Here is a 14,893-nt window from a genome sequence, read left to right as displayed (position 1 = left end):
AAGATCTAGGGAGGCAGAGTCATGGGGATCTCTGAGTTCCAGGCTAGCCTGTTCTACAGAGCTAGTTTGAAGACAGCCTCCAAAGCTGTCCACAGAGAAACCTTGTCACAGGGAAAAAATAAAAATTAAAAAAAAAAAAAAGATACAGAACAACCAACTGTGGTTTTTGTGCTTCTGTATGTGTGGTGGGCTGGAGATGGGACCTGGACCCTCTTGTAGGTAATTCTCCCAGCCCCAGCCCCTTGGTGCTTATTTCTGTTTGGAGTCAGGATCTCCCTGACTTTCCCTGACTGGGCTTCAGTTTGGACTCACCCTGCCTTAGCTTCAGGACCTGGAATCCCTGCTGAAGTTGAAGGTCATCTTCAGTACATAGTGAGTTCCAGGACAGCCTGTGTGAGCTTCACGAGACTTCATATTAAAAAGAAAGTTTGTCCAAGTCTACAAATCACACATCTGAGATGAACTTGCATCCCAGCACAAAATAGAATAAAATAAGGTCTTGAGACCATACAAGCATTGGTATCAGTGGTGGGATTGGATGGTGGGTGTATGTCACGATTTGTGGGAGAGTTAACTGTTGGCAGAGGCTGTGCTCCAGGGTGAGGCCATTCCCTTGTGCAGCCCAATGGAAGCCTGGCCAGCACTTGACTCATGGTTCTGACTGGAGGGAAGGGGAGGGAAGCTGCTAGCTGCACCCTATGTTTAATTTTCATAAAAACAAAATGTTTGTGCTTGTGTTTGGGTGCCCACAGATGCCAGAGAGGGCATCAGACCCCATCCAGCTGGAGAACAAGGCAGTTGGGAGCTGCCCCCCCCCCCCCGGGTGTTGGAAAGTTGTCTTCTGCAAGATCAATACACTGTTTTAGATGCTAAGCCAACTCTTGAGTGCCAAGCCCCTGTCTGTAGAGGAGACAGACTTTTCCCTACATCCTTCACCAGAAGGGAATAGTGTTCAGGGGCATCCTTGGCTAACACTTAAAAGCCGGAAGGACATTGAGCCAGAACAAAGTCCAGAGGGATGTATTCTGATGTCTCTGGGCCACTTCACTCCATTTTTGTTGTTGCTGTTTGTTCCTGTCCTAGAGTCACTCTGATTTAGAGTGGGTGTGTGATGCATGCCTGTCATCTCATTGTTTGGGGGACAGAGGCAGAGGATTGATATGAGTTTGAGGCAAGTCTGGACAACAAAGTGAGCTTTCCGGGTAGTTGTCCTTAAGATGAAAACCAGGGAATGTGTAGCCTAAACACTGACTTTACAGCTAATTCACAGGCCAGCATATTCTCTCCAATCGTTTTCTGTTTTCTTTTCTATCTGTTTGTATCTTTCTTTTATTTTTGGATAGGGTCTCCTGTTTCTCATGGAGGCTTCAAACTTCTGTGTAGCTGAGGATAACTTTGAACCTGTGATGTTCGAGGACAATTTGATCTCCTGATCTCCTGCATACACCTTCTGAGTGCTGGAATCTCCCTCTACTTCACCTGCAGCTGTTGATGGAAGTCAGGTCGTGAAAATGCTGTGCATCCTTGCTATCAACTGAGGCTTCTTTTCTCTTTATTTCTGTCTGCTTTCTATCCTTCCCCATTCCCATTTCATTTTATTTATAGTAATAATGATAATGATAATAGTAGTTATTATTCTTATTGTTATTTTAAGACAAAGTTTCTCTGTGTAGCCCTGGCTGTCCTGTATCTAGCTCTGTTGACCAGGCTGGCCTCCAGCTCAGACATTTGCCTGCCTCTGGAGTGCTGAGATCAAAGGAGTGTGCCACTAAACCTGGCTTTTTTTTTGTTTTGTTTTATGATAAGGTGTTACTGTGTAGCATGTGGTGGCCTGAAACTCACAACATAGACTAAAGTGGCCCCCTTGTCACAGAGATCCATTTGCCTCTGTTTGTCTATTGTTGGGATTAAAAAAGTGCACTACCAATCTTGTTTTTTAAAAAAATGTTGAGACAGGATTAAGCTAAATCACAGGGTGGTGGCTCCTCCCACCTTTAATCCCAGTTAATGGTAAGCAGAGGCACTTGGATCTCGTCAGTTCAAGACCAGGCTGGTCCTCACAGAGAGTTCTAGGATAGCCAGAGCTACCCAGAGAAATCTTGTCTCAAAATCTGTGTGTGTGAGTATGTGTGTGTGTGTGTGTGTGTGTGTGTGTGTGTGTGAGAGAGAGAGAGAGAGAGAGAGAGAGAGACAGAGACAGAGAGACAGAGAGAGAGAGAGACAGAGAGACAGAGAGACAGGGAGAGAGAGAGAGAGACAGAGCAGGCACTTTGGGGTAATGAGGGACAGGAAGGATCATGCTGTGCAGTTCAGGCTGGCCTTACCCTCTGAGTTTTGTGACTCATATAGGTGAGCTTTCAGTCACACAACTGTTTTTGAGTCATTTATGCCTCTGCAAGTCAGCCCAATAAACTCTCTGGTTCACCAAACCTAATGTGTGTGGCATTGTTTCTTGGCTCTGTCTTTGGCACCCTAAATAAGTGAATAGATGCTTGTTTATTTAACCCAGGGAAAGATAACACAGCACATTACTACCCAACCAGCAAACACCCACACGAGTTTGTAGTCTGTGAAAAAGCAATTGTGTGTGTGTGTGTGTGTGTGACAGAGAAAGAGAGAAACATAGATAGATAGATAGATAGATAGATAGATAGATAGATAGATAGATAGATAGATAGATAGAAAGTAGGGGATCTGACACCATCTTTTGACCTCTCCAGGCACTAATCTCAAGTATACATACAGACTAAAGGCACACATTCATACATATTTAAACATCAGGAAGTATAGGCCTACAGGGGTAGATAAGAGGTGAAGAGAACTGGTTGCTCTTGCAGAGGACCAGAGTTTGGTTGCCAATACCACACTATTGCTCACAGGTTTCCCTAACTCCAGACCCTGGGAAACTGACTCACTCTTCTTCACTCCAAGAGCAGCAGGCATGCACATGATGCATGAGTACATGTAGACAAAACATCCATACTCATGAAACAAATTGTCTTAAATAAAAATTAGGATAGAGGCAGAAACAAGAAGATCCTTGTGAGTCTGAGGCAAATGGGTTCTACACTGTCACTCCCAGGACAGCAGAGCTACCCAGTGAGACTCTGTTGGCAGTATAAGCATAAGCCAGCACACCCAGCTTTTGCTGGAGCTCTTATGTCCATTTTTTTCTCTCTGAGATCCAAGAATAGACAAGGAGGCTTGAGATGTGGCCCAGCTGATAGATCAGCTCTGTAGACTGCATGAACCCTTGAGTTTGATTACCAGTACTCCATAAACAGAGTGTGTTGGCTAACCTGGGTATGTGAGAACCTATCAAAAAAACAATAAAAATAAGGGCTGGAGAGATGGCTCAGTGCTTAAGAACATTGGCTGCTCTTGCAGAGGTTCCGAGTTCAATTCCCTGCAACGACATGGTGGCTCACCACCATGTATAATGGGATCTGATGCCCTCTGCTGGCATGCAGGCATGCATGCAGACAGCATTCATACATTAAAAAGAATACATACATAAATAAATTAAAAAGTATAATAAGAGGGTGGTGGTGGTGGTGGTGCATGCCTTTAATCCCAGCACTTGGGAGTAAGAGGCAGGTTGATCTCTGTGAGTTCCAGGCCATCCTGGTCTACAGAGTGGGTTCCAGGGCAGCCGGGGCTGTTACACAGAGAAACCCTGTCTCCAAAACCAAACAAACAATGGTAAAATTTGAAGAGACAAAAGGGAGAGTTGTACTAGCTCTAAAGTTAAGGACCCTCGCTGAGAGACTTGTTGCTTTCTCAAGGACCCAGGGTCAGTTCCCAGCACCCACATGATCGCTTACAACCCTCTGTAACTCTCGTGTCAGGGGATCCAAAACCTACTTCTGACCTCTATAGGCATCAGGTATGCATGTGGTGCACAGATGTACCTCCAGGCAAAACATTCACACATGAAATATGAAATCTCATTTTTAAAAAAGAGAGACCTAGCCGGGCGGTGGTGGCGCACGCCTTTAATCCCAGCACTCGGGAGGCAGAGGCAGGCGGATCTTTGTGAGTTCAAGGCCAGCCTGGGCTACCAAGTGAGTCCCAGGAAAGGCGCAAAGCTACACCGAGAAACCCTGTCTCGAAAAAACCAAAAAAAAAAAAAAAAAAAAAAAAAAAAGAGAGACCTTTGCTCAGACTGTGCCAGCCACTGCCTTTCCTTGATGAAATCCTAACAGCCAATTTGATTTTTAAAGATTACATTTATTGGGCTGGAGAGATGGCTCAGAGGTTAAGAGCACTGCTTGCTCTTCCAAAGGTCCTGAGTTCAATTCCCAGCAACCACATGGTGGCTCACAGCCATCTGTAATGTGATCTGGTGCCCTCTTCTGGCCTGCAGAGGTACTTGCAGACAGAACACTATACACAATAAATAAATAAATTTAAAAAAAGATTACATTTATTTGTTTATTTATTCCTTTATTTTATTTTTTTAATTTGTGTGTGTGTGTGTGTGTGTGTTTAGGGCATGTGCTGTGACACTTATATATCTATGATGAATTTAGAGGACAACTTGTAAGAGTTAGCTCTCTTTATTTTTTTATTTTTTAGGTTTAACTATTTTATTTCATGTGTGAATGCATGTATGTATGTGCTGTGACAGTGCTTGGTACTCACAGGAGTCAGAAGTGAGCATGGGATCCCCTTGAACCAGAGTTTTGCATGATTGTGAACCCATGTGGGTGCTGGGATTTGAACCCTGGTCCTCTGCAAGAGCAACAGTTGCTCTTAATCTTTGAGCCCTCTCTCCATCCCTGGGAGTTGGTTCTTTCCTGCCACCCTGAAGGTGCTGGGGAATCAAAGTCAAGGTCAGATATCCTGGGCTCCTGCCCAGCCTGAAAAATGTACCTCTCATCCCTCACAAAAGACGCTTCATTTTGCAAAAGAGACTATTGGTTTCTTTTTGTTGTTTTTCATAGCAGGGTTTGTGTATCCCTGGCTGTCAGAGCTCTCAGTCCCCAGACCTGGCTGGCTTGGACTCAGATATCCACCTGCCTGTTTCTGGAGTACTGGGATTAAAGGCATGAGTCACCACTGCCTGGCTCAGAAATGGTTAGTTTTAAGTCAGGCATGGCGCTCCACACCTGCAATTCCAGGACTTGGGAAATGGAGGGAGGATAATCAGGAGTTCAAGATTGTCTTCAACTGCATATTGAGTTGGAGGCCAGCAGGAAACCCTGCTTATTTATTTGTTTATTTGTTTATTTTTATTTTGCGTACCAACCACAGTTACTGCTCCCTCCTGTCCTCCTGTTTCCTCCCCTGACCTACTTTATACCTCCACCCCCCATCCACTCCTCAGAAAGGATAAGGCCTCCAATGGGAGTCGATATCACATCAAAGCTAAGTGAGGCATCCCACCCTAGGGAACAGGTTCCAAAAAGCCAGCTCATGCACCAGGGACAGATCCTGGTCCCACTGCTAGGGGCCACAAACAGACCAAGCTACACAACTGTCACTCACATGCAGAGGGCCTAGGTCAGTCCCGTGCAGGATCCCTAGCTGTCACTCTACAGTCCATGAGCTCCCACGAGCTGAGGTCAGCTGTCTCTGTGGGAGCGAGAGAGCAAGACAAACCCCATTTTAAAGAAAACTTCATTTCTAGCAATACTCAGATAAGAGCTGAACCAAGTTCCAGAGACACAGACACCCAGCTAAGACTATGGTCAGGGCATAGGCTGCTGGCCAAGAAATAGCCTTGAAATTAAAACAAAGACTTAATCCATCAAAGTCTCCCATAGTACTGGGAGAGTCTCCAAATGTATTTTGTCTTCTGTAGTTCTTTCTTCTCTTGGCTAAATGTTCCTGTTAACTGAAGTATGACCCTGAAATGCAAAGGCTTGTACCCCTAGCTTGTGGTTTTTCCCTTAAAAAAAAAAAAAAAAACACTTAACTCAGAGCTCAGGGCCGTCCTCCTTCATCTGGCTTGCCAGTGTGTTGGGCAGGGACCAAGCCCAGGCTTGCCTGTTTTAATAAACCCCTTTGTACTTGCATGGGATATTGGCTCTGTAGTGGTCTTGATTGGGGGGGGGGTGTCTCATGACATGGCACAACAGGAGGAAACCCTGTCTTAAGAAAGAAATGAGGGTTGGGGATTTAGCTCAGTGATAGAGCACTTGCCTAGCAAGCACAAGGCCCTGGGTTTGATCCTCAGCTCAAAAAAAGAAAAAAAAAAAAAAAGAAAGAAAAGAAAAGAAAAGAAAAGAAAAGAAAGGAAGGAAGGAAGAGAGGGAGAGAAAGAGGTAGATGGGGGAGGACTGGACAGAGGCTTACTCCTCCAGAGCTTTGACTGCTCTGATGGAGGTGCCTGGTTCGGTTCCTACAGCCATCTGTTAACCCCAGTTCTTAAGTATCTGACTCAGTCTTCATGAATGTGGTGCGCAGCTGTCCTCATGGGAGAAACACCCATGTGGGCAAATAAATAAATAAATAAATAAATAAATAAATAAATAAATAAAACAATCAGAGCAAGGTGTGGTTAGTCCCAGCACTCGGGAGGCAGAGACAGGCAGATCTCTGAGTTCGAGGCCAGCCTGGTCTACAGAGCTAGTTCTAGGACAGCCAGAGCTACCCAGAGAGATGCTGTCTCACAAAACCCAACAAAATCAAGGTCTGAGGAGAGATGGTTCATGGCGTAAAGAGGCTTGCTACCAAGCTGGAGGACTTAGTGTGATATATAGAACACAAATAGTGGAAGGAGAAGACAGATTCCTGCAAATTTTAACTTCTGTATATGTGCTGCCGCATGCATGCACTATCCCATGGATAGATAAAAATGTTTTTTTTTTTTTTTTTTTTTTTTTTTTTTTTTTTTTTAAAGTATTAACAAGGGTTTGGAGAGATGGCTCAGTGGTTAAGAACACTGACTGCTCTCACAGAGGTCCTGAGTTCAATTCCTACCAACCACATGGTGGCTCACAACCACCTGTAATGAGATCTGGTGCCCTCTTCTGGCCTGCAGTCATACATGCGGTTTTTTCGAGACAGGGGTTTCTCTGTGTAGCTTTGTGCCTTTCCTGGAACTCACTTGGTAGTCCAGGTTGGCCTCAAACTCACAGAGATCCGCCTGGCTCTGCCTCCCGAGTGCTGGGGTTAAAGGCGTGCACCACCACTGCCCGGCAAATAAACATTTTTTAAAAAAAGTATTAACAAACAAAAACCACCACCACCAAAATCCCCAAACAAACAAACAAACAACAAAAATAACCCAAGCAGAAACAAAAATTGGGGAGACTTAAATTTTTATTTCCGGTGCTGAATGAAGATCAAGACCTTCAAGTTCAGCTAGGCATGGTGGCACATGCCTTTAATGCCAGCACTCAGGAGACAGAGGCAGGTGGATCTTCTGTGAGTTCAAGGCCAGCCTGGTCTACATAGTGAGGTTTAGGACACCTACAGCTACATAGTGAGACCTTGCCTAAAAACAACCAACCATACAATAACCTTCCTGGGTGCTGTACAATGTTCTAACACTAAGTTCAATGTTCTAACACTAAGCTATACCTCATCCTTTATTATTATTATTATTATTATTATTATTATTATTATTTTTATTATTGGTTTTTCAAGACAGGGTTTCTCTGTGTAGTTTTGGTGCCTGTCCTGGATCTCACTCTGTAGACCAGACTGGCCTGGAGCTCACAGAAATGTTCTGAACTCAGGACCTCTGGAAGAACAGCCAGTGCTCTTAACCCCTGAGCCATCTCTCCAGCCCCCTCAACATTGTTTATATTTGGCATGTGCATATGAATGCCATGTATGTGCAAGTGATCTCAGAGGTCAGGAGAAGGTGCCAGATGCCCTGGAATTGGCTTGTAGGAGTGGCTCACTCTTTCCACTTTGTGGAGCCTGGATATAGAACTCAGGTCTTCAGGCTTGACAACAAGCAGTGTGAATTGCCTGAGAACAGAACACAAGTTCTCTGAAAGAAGGCTTTTTTTAAATTGCCATCTCTCTAATTGCCCCCCTCCAAACGTGAAAATATTTAACATTATGTTGTGTATTTAATTTTTTTTAGATTTATTTATTTATTATGTATACATTGTTCTGCCTGCATGTATACTAGCAGGCCAGAAGAGGGCATCAGATCTCATTACTGTGGTTGTGAGCCACCATGTGGGTGCTGAGAATTGAACCTGGGTCCTCTGGAAAAGCAGCCAGTGCTCTTAACTGCTGAGCCATCTCTCCAGCCCCATATTTAAATATTTTTTGAGACAGGATCTTACTATGTAGCCTTGGCTGGCTGGGAATTCATTATGTAGACCAAGCTTGTCTCAGACTCACAGTTATCCACTTGCCTCTGCCTCTGGAGTACTGTGATCAGAGACAGTTAACATAATACCCAGCCAAAATTAATTTTTTTTTCAGCACCCACCTGGAAAGTTTTATTTATTTATTTATTTATTTATTTATTTATTTATTTATTTATTTATTTATTTATTTTTAGGAAGAAAGTGGATTTGTTAGAATGTCACACAAACTGTGGTTTAGATAGTCCATCAATGGCTGCTACCAATGGAAATTTGAAGAACTCAGTAGTTGTTCAATTCATGAGGCTGTGTATCTCAGCTGGTCTTCAGTATACACCACAATTCTAAGGAAGCATGCTCTAACACTGGTAAAGTGGTGAACTTGGTAGTCAGAGCTAGGCAAGCAGGGAAAACCATAGCTTCCTTCTTCGGTGTCCTTTAATATATATATGTACACTGCCACCAGAAGGTATGATCAAGATTAAAGTTGGATCTTATACTTTGTTTTATTTTTATCTATCTATCTATTTATTTATTTATTTTGGTGTTTTTGAGAAAGGATTTATCTGTGTAGCCCTGGAACTCATTTTGTAGCCCTGGCTGGCCTCAAACTCCGAAAATCCAACTGATTCTACCTCCTGAGTGCTGGGATTAATGGTGTGCACAGCCACTAATCAGATGAAGGTGGATATCACCTTAAATGATCTAGATTAAATTAGGTCTTTAATTTCAAGGCCTTTCAAAAATCCCTCTCAGGTGTACCCAACTCATGTTTTTTTTTTTCATTTTTACAAACATAATTTTTTAAAAAGATTTATTTATTTATCATGTAGACAGTGTTCTGCCTGCATGTATGCCTGCAGGCCAGAAGAGGGCATCAGATCTCATTACTGTGGTTGTGAGTCACCATGTGGTTGCTGGGAATTGAACTCAGGACCTCTGGAAGAGCAGCCAGTGCTCTTAACCTCTGAGCCATCTCTCTAGCCTCTCAAAAATTTTTCTTATGTTACATTTTTATTCATTTTGCATGCATGCATGTGTGCGTGTGTGTGTGTGTGTGTGTGTGTGTGTGTGTGTGTGTGTGTGTGTGCTTGTGCATATGTGGGCATTCATATGTTGGCCAAAGGATAGCCTATAGGAGTTGGTTTTCTACTTCTACCAGGTGGAGCCTGTGTATAGAACTCGGGCCCTCAGGGTTAATAACAGGCACCATCACCTGATGAGTTATCTTGCTGCCCTTATGCTGTTTATTTTTTAAAATTTGTTATTTTTATTTTGTGAGTGTGGGTGTTTTGCCTGAATATATATCTGTGCAACGTGTGCATTTGGTGCCCAAGGAGGTCAGAAGAAGGTGTCCATTCCCCCTAAAACATAAAAAAAGTTATGGATGGTTGTGAGCTGCCTGATGTCGGTGCTGGAACCCGGGTCCTCTGGAAGAGCGGCCTGTGCTCTTAACCACTTACCCATTTCTCCAGCCTGTGGTGGTATTGTGTTCCCCAAAATATTGTGCACCTTAATAAACTTATCTGGGGTCAGAGACAGAACAGCCACTAGATACAAAGGCTAGAAAATGGTGGCACACACACCTTTAATCCTAGCATTCCAGAGGTAGAAATCCCTCTGGATCTCTGTGAGTTCAAGGCCACATTGGAAACAGCCAGGCATGGTGACACTCGCCTTTAATCCCAAGAAGTGAGCCTTTAATCCCAGAGAGTGATGGCAGAAAGCACAAAGATATATAAGGTGTGGAGACCAGAAACTAGAAACATTTGGCTGGTTAAGTTTTTAGGCACAGTTCAGCTGAGATTCATTCTGGATGAGAACTCCGAGGCTTCCAGCCTGAGGAAACAGGATCAGCTGAGGAGTTGGCAAGGTGAGGTGAGGTAGCTGTGGTTTCTTCTGCTTCTCTGATCTTCCAGCATTCACCCCAATACCTGGCTCAGGTTTGATTTTGTTAATAAGAACTTTGAAGATTCATGCTACACCAGCCCCTACTTATTTAAGATTTATTTTTATAAATTGAAACTCTCTTTATGTGTATATGTGTGCATGTAAGTACAGGTTCCCTCAGAGGTCAGAAGTACCAGATCCCCCAGAGCTGAAGTCACAGGTGGTTGGGAGATGCCTCATGTGGGTGCTGGGAATTGCATCAGGTCTTCTAGAAGAATGGCAAGTGCTTCTTAACCACTGAACCATCTCTCCCCATCTCTCCCGCCTATTTATTTCTTATTATTTTTACATCTTTTTTCTTTCTTTCCTAATTTTTTTTTTTTTTTGGACAGGGTCTCACTCACTTGTGGTGGCACATTCCTTTAATCCCAGCACTCAGAAGGCAGAGGCTACACAGTGAGACCCTGTCTCAAAAAACCAGAGAGAGAGAGAGAGAGAGAGAGAGAGAGAGAAAGGAGGAGGAGGAGGAGCGGGAGGAGGAGGAGGAGAGACAGGGTCTTACTATATAGCCCTGGCTGGCCTGGACCTATAGGCCAGGCTAGTCTCAAACTCACAGAAATCTGCCAGCCTCAGCTTCCAGAGTGCTGACTTAAGGCATGTATTTTTCTCTTTTGCTTTTTGAGACAGGCTTTCTCTGTACAGCCCTGGCTGGCCTGGCTGGCCTTGAAGTCACAGAGATCTGCCTTGCCTCTGCATCCTAAGTGCTGGGATTAAAGTTGTGTGCCACCATGCCTGGCTCTTATTTTTTTTTTTTAAAGATTTATTATTTTAAATTATATGAATATGTGTGTGGTGGGGTATGTGCCCATGAGTACAGGTGCCCACAGAAGTCTGAGGTGTCAGATCTCCTGGAATTGGAGTGACAGGCCATTTCAGGTGGCCAGGCATGAATGCTGGCAACAGGGCCTCTGTCCCATGGGAGAGTAGCAACCGCCACTGAACCATCCCCCAGCTCTGTATTATTATTATTTTAATTATAATGTTAAAAGTGTAGAGGCACTTTTAATCCCAGTATTCTGAAAGCATCGGCAAGGGGATTCCTGTGAGTTCGAAGCCAGCCTGGTCTCTAAAGTGAGACCCTGTCTAAAAAAAACTAGGAAAAAAGCTTCTCTTGCTTTAAGACAGATGATCTCTGTCCGTCCCTTTCTGTCCCCACCCTACCTACCAGGCACTTTCCAGCAGCTATTTGAATGCTGTGACTCCTACCTGCTGCCTTAAAGAACCTTCAGTTTCTGACCGGCACAGGTCCCAACCTCAGCCTCAGGAGCAGACCCAGAGCTCCAGGGTTTCCCACAGTGGCTCTGGTAAGTCTGTGAGGACTTTCTTGTTAGAGTGTTTCACACAGCTTTGCTGTTGTGGGTGGAAATATGTCTGATAAGGGAAAAAAAGCTTTTCTTTGTGTATAAGGGTGTATATATGTGGACACATGAGTCCTATGGTGTACAACCCGCAGGACTGAGATTCGAACTTGTGTGTGGTCAGACTTGGTGGCAAGTGCCTTTACTATTGATCCATCCTACCGGCCCAAGATGGTGTTCCCCAGCCCCGCCCCCCCCTTTTTTTTGTTTTTGTTTTTTGTTTTCTTTCCCAAACTGGGTCTCAGTATGTAGCCCTGGCTGGCCTGGATCTCTCCCTGTAAACCAGGCTGCCGCGCCAGTTTAGAACCCACGGTAGCTCAGCCTGGCCTCCAAATTGTGGCTATGTCTTACGTTGGCATCCCAGGTGTGCGCTACCATCTCCCCTGGGCTTTTTTTTTTTTTTTTAAGCTTTTGTTGGCAGTTTCTGTCTCTACTTCATCGCCCGGGGCCAAGTCTGGAGATAGAAATTGTCTTTCCCAAAGTGAGTTACAGAATTAAAGTCCGCCCCAAGTTTGGGAGGAATGTTGGTGGAGAGGCGTTTAGGAATCCAAACAAACAAGCCTTTCTGGTTACCTTCTCAGCAGTCAGTTTTACCCCGGTAGGACCCAGGAGCGCAGGGTTAAAAGGGCTTTTGGAAGCAGAGTCTTGGAGGCAGGTAAAGAAAGACTTAATCAAGAGGCTGAGAGAAGGGCAGCCCTAACTGCATGTCTCCCCCCTCTCCCCCCTCTCCCCAACCCCCTCCCTCCACCCCCCTCCAACTCCCCCCCCCCCGCCCCGCCCCTCCCAGGCGGCATCCTACTCTTCCTCTGCTGTTTTTGTATCCTTAAGAAAAATTTGAATCCAGCAGGGGGGTGGTGCCACGCGCCTTTAATCCCAGCACTCGGGAGGCACAGGCAGGAGGATTACTGTAAGTTCAAGGTCAGTGTGGTCTACAAAGCAAGTTGCAGGACAGCCAGTACTGTTACACCGAAATCCTGTCTTGAAAAACAAAACAAAACAAAACAGACGAGCAAAATGAATCCATTTGCTTACTTATTTGTATTTCTTTTGGTTTTATTAAGACAGGGTCTCAAGTCCATACACCAGGAGGGTGGGAAACTCATTTTGTAGCCCAGGTTTTCTTTTCTTTTCTTTTTTTTTTTTTTTTTTTTTGACCTCAGCCTCCTGAGTCCTGGTATTACAGGCTTGAAGCACTAACCTGGCCTTTCTCTCTCTCTCTCTCTCTCTCTCTCTCTCTCTCTCTCTCTCTCTCGGTTTTTCAAGATAAGATTTCTCTGTGTAACAGCTCTAGCAGTCCTAGAACTCACTCTGTAGACCAGGCTGCCTGGAACTCAGAGAGATCCTTCCGCTTCTGTCTCCTGAGTGCTGGGAATAAAGGTGTGCACCACCACTGCCCGGCTTAAATGTCTTTTACTTGCTTTAACTTGCTCGGTTTTCTCAGGACAGGGTTTCAGTCTGTAGCCCAGGCTAGCCTCAAATTCCTGGCAAACCTTCATGTCAGACTCCTGAGCTCTGATTTTTGCCCTGAGCCACTATGCCAGGCTTAACATGTCCTTTATAGTAATCCAGTCCAAGCTGTAGGGATTTAGCTCAGTCGATAGAGTGCTTGGTTACTATGGAAACCCTGGGTCTCCTCTCTAGCACTACTTAAATCTGGTGAGGTATCTTAAACCTATCCATATTACCAACAATGGGGAAGGGGAGGCAGGAGGATCGCACGTTCAAGCCATTTTTACCTAATGAGTTTGAACCCGATCTGAGATACAGGAGATTCTGTTTCATTTTCATATCAAATAAATGAAATGAGCAAGATAGACACAGAGGTGCACACCTATCATCCCAGGACTTAGGAGGCAGAGGAAGGAGGATCTGAGTTTGAGGCCAGCCTGGTCTACATAGTATGTTTCAGGACAGCCAGGGCTACACAGTGAGACCCTGTCTCGAAAAAAAAAAAATTAAAGCAACCCCAGAAATAATTGATGTAAGAATAGTGTTTCCTTGATTTCTGTGAGGCAATTTAGCTCTTTAATAAAATTTGGGAAGTGGGGAGTCTTGGGAGGCCAATTTGTAGCTGATAGGTCAGAGGTTCCTGAGGCTTGGGGTTGCAGGTAGGTCTAAAGTGGGCCAGTTTGGGGCGTTGGAGCCTTGAATTTATGGATTCACTGTTAACTCCAGATAGTGTCAGAACTGGATTTGATGCATGGACACTTAGTTGGTATCTGCCGTGTTGGGGTGACAGGGTGTGATGGACAATTTTACACCAACTTGACACAAGCTAAAGTCATCTGAGAGGAGGGAACCTCAATTAAGGAAATGCCTCCATGATATCAGGCTGTATGCCAGCCTGTAGAGCATTTTCCTCATTAGTATTGATGGGGAGGACCCAGCCCATTGTGGGTGGTACCAACCTTGAGCTGGTAGTCCCGGGTTCTATAAGAAAATAGGCTAAGTAAGCCATGGGGAATTAAGCCAGTAAACAGCATCCTTCCATGCATCTGATGTCTGCATCAGCTTCTGCCTCCAGGTTGCTGTCCTGCTTGAGTTCCTGTCCTTTCTTCAATGATGAACAGTGCTGTGTGTAAGCCAAATAAGCTGTTTCCTCCCCAACTGGCTTTTTGGTCGTGGTGTTTCATCACAGCAATAGTAATTCTGGTTACTTAACACATTTTTTTTGGGGGTCAGAGAAGTGATTTGTGCTGTGAGTACAGTAGGGAAAAAACATATTAGTGTCCACTTTATGTCGTCAGAGGTTGGGACTGGATATGTTTAGATGCTATGAGGTTCCTTTCTTGGCTTTCATTCTCTGAACAGAAGTTTCAGGGAAGAAACTACGTCTTCAAACTGAACATTCTACACCGATGATTGATTAGAACCTTAATGATTGTGAAGGGGTTGGCATGTTGCAGGTCCAGAGTCTAATTTAGAGTTTATCTTGGGCTGTTATTTATCTTGAGTCCACTAAGTGGTCATTTCCTAAATAGCTCTCTGTTGGACCTGACATTCCATGATTTAGTAGATAAAAACCCTTTGGAATGCATTAATTTAGCAAAACCCTATTCTCTAACAACCAGAGGTCTGAACCACCAGACAACATCTGAGGCCTGTGGCTGAGATTTCTCTTTGCTGAAACTACCCATTTAATATTTCCATCAATGGATTTGAAAAGCACCTTGACTTCAAACTCCATAGTATAAAAACTGAATGAAACTGCTTCTACATTGGAACATGGGACTAGAGGTAACCTAAATCTTTGTTCATAGTTGCTCATATTTGGCTCCAGAAGAAACTCTTTTACCCTCTTTGAGGTCA

General features: G+C 44.3%; 1 protein-coding gene across 5 annotated transcripts in view; it reads left to right on the top strand.

The window, feature by feature from the left end:
* Positions 1–1,343: 1,343 nt before the first annotated feature.
* LOC102911376 (cationic amino acid transporter 3-like) overlaps positions 1,344–14,893 on the top strand; it is a 28,996-nt gene continuing 15,446 nt past the window's right edge. The window contains exon 1 of one of the 5 annotated variants that reach the window (XM_076568294.1): positions 1,344–1,502. The gene's annotated coding sequence lies outside the window, so the exon portion shown is untranslated. Of the gene's footprint in view, positions 1,503–11,400; positions 11,531–12,183; positions 12,240–14,893 lie in introns of those variants that run through there. The other 4 variants (XM_076568307.1, XM_076568281.1, XM_076568285.1 and 1 more) reach the window with 4 other exon arrangements.

This window comes from Peromyscus maniculatus, chromosome 1, assembly GCF_049852395.1.
Source record: "Peromyscus maniculatus bairdii isolate BWxNUB_F1_BW_parent chromosome 1, HU_Pman_BW_mat_3.1, whole genome shotgun sequence".
Lineage (NCBI taxonomy): Eukaryota > Metazoa > Chordata > Mammalia > Rodentia > Cricetidae > Peromyscus > Peromyscus maniculatus.
This window is presented reverse-complemented; position numbering and strand designations above follow the sequence as displayed.